The sequence below is a fragment of the Arachis stenosperma genome, chromosome 4 (genome assembly GCF_014773155.1).
Source record: "Arachis stenosperma cultivar V10309 chromosome 4, arast.V10309.gnm1.PFL2, whole genome shotgun sequence".
In the NCBI taxonomy this organism is placed as follows: Eukaryota; Viridiplantae; Streptophyta; class Magnoliopsida; order Fabales; family Fabaceae; genus Arachis; species Arachis stenosperma.
The window spans coordinates 39,600,574-39,603,104 of NC_080380.1; positions in this window are offsets into that span (position 1 = coordinate 39,600,574).

The window sequence follows — 2,531 nt, forward strand, 5'->3', positions numbered from 1 at the left end:
TAACTAGGATAGGACTTCTAATTTTCATACCTTGCCAAGAGCCTTTTATAGTTGTTAGTTTATTTTCATTGCCATTTACTTTCATGCCTCTTATCAAAACCCCAAAATAACTCACAACCAATAACAAGACACTTTATTATAAATCCTAGGGAGAACGACCCGAGGTTTAAATACTTCGGTTTATAGATTTTAGGGGTTTGTACTTGTGACAAACAATCTTTTGTATGAAAGTATTTTTGATTGGTTTGGAAATTATACTTGCAACGAGAATTCATTTATGAAATTCTATACCGTCAAAAATCCAATCATCACTGGGCCCACTAAAGATTGGAACTGCTTCAACTCAAGATCCAAAGCCCACATCCAAGACTTGAAGAACTCACTAGAAGATCAAGAGGAGTAGTTTTGAACTATAGAGGAGCTTGGCACTTTGGAAAACTACTCTCTGTATATTTACTTTTCAGCACTTTAGCTGGGATGTATCATTTTCTGCCATTTTTCATTTCTAGAGCTATGAACAACTAAACTCCTTTCATTGGGTTAGGGAGCTCTATTGTAATTTGATGGATCAATTATAGTTTTCATTCTCTTCTTCTTTCTTCTCTTTTGATTTACTAGAAAGCTTTCGATCTTAATTCAATTAGTTAGTTGTCTTGGAAAAGAAACTCTCCATAATTGGATCTCCTCTGAGCCTTGGAAAAGGGATGAGGAGATCATGCTAGAAATGTTTTCTCATGTTGGACCAAATTGGGGTCTGGGCGGATATAGTGACATGTAATCCTCCTAATACTTTGATTTGGAAATACATGTGGTATAATCAGTGACCATACTTCATCTCTTCCCATGAACAATTAAATCAAGAAATTGGGCGATTGTTCAAGTTTAGAGAGATTGGATTACCAAGGAATTAGAATCTAATCACCTAAGATTGCCAAGGAGATCAATAGATGCATTGATTGAGGAAGATATGAAAATGAACTTGATCCGGAGAATGCAACATCTCCGGAGCCCAATGAATCCCCATTTCTGATCTTACCCATTCTCTTTATTTTCTGTCATTTATTTTCATGTTCATTACCCCAAATCCCCATTTACGATTCTGCACTTTATTTTCTGCTGTTTACTTTTCCGCCATTTAATTTTCTGCAATTCTCAAACTACACTCTGTTTAGCTCAACTAGCATACTCTTCCAACTATAGTTGCTTGACCAATCAATCTCTGTGGAATTCGACCTCACTCTATTGTGAGTTTTTACTTGACGAAAAATTCGGTATGCTTGCCGAAGGGAAATTTGTTGAGAGACAAGCTTTCATGCATCACTCCTACAACACATACGTTATTTGTTGAGGTTTTAAACATTTGAGTAGTGGCTGCGAAATATCTATTATATAATTGTCCATTAATTACTGTGTAATTAGTATCTTTAAAATGCAATTTCTTAGCCTCCTTAGGATCACTAGGCAAAACTCCATTCTCAAGAAATATGTATATCGGCTCCAACCAATTACTATTGTTGCTAGTGTATGAAACCGTAACGTCGAACACACTAATGGAAGGTTTTGAGAGCACCCCTTGTATTAAACTACGGTTTCTACTCCTAGGCTTAGTACTGGCTAGTTTTGACAACACATTAGCTCATGTTTTTGGCTCCCTTGGCACATGTTTAATACAAAAAAGTCAAAGAGTTGTATCTCCTGCTGTACTTTTTCCAAATACAGTTGTAACGGTGGATCACTGGCTTGATAATCTCCATTGACTTGGGACGTTACAATCTGTGAGTCACTAAATACAGTGATCTCTATTGCTCCGACGTCCCAAGCTAACACTAATTCTGCGAGTAAAGCCTTATATTTAGTTTGATTATTTGAAATCGAAAAATCAAATTTAATGGATGCTTCAATCACCATGTCGTCACCCTTTGTCATGATCAGATCAACCCTTCCATTTTCAACATTAGAAGCTCCATCTTCATGGACTACCCATTTAAGGGCATCAATACCCAAATTTGTCATTTCAGCCAGAAAATCAACCACTGCCTGGGCCTTAATGGCAGAGCGTGGTTCATATTGTATATCAAATTGAGATAACTCTATGGAATAACATACTATCTGACCTGCCAAATCTGGCTTTTGCAAAACTTTTTTAATTGGTTGACTGATTTATACTATATTTAAGTAACTTTGAAAATACTGACATAACCAACGTGCCGACAAAAGCAAAGAAAAGCTACTTTTTCTAATTTTGAATATCTTAATTCTGATCCTTAAAGAACCTTACTAATGAAATAGACAGGTCGTTGGTGCTTACTTTCATCCTCCAGGACTAAGGTTGAGGCTATGATTTTCTCAGTTACAGACAAAGACAGATAAAGGGCCTTCCTAGGTTCTAGTTTTGCTAGAATATGAGAAGAAGATAGCAAAGTTTTAAAATGCTGAAAAGCCATTTTACACTCCTCTGTCTAAACAAAATCCATACCTTTTTCCATTAAATTAAAGAATGACTTCGCTTTTTCAGCAAAAACTCCTAAAAA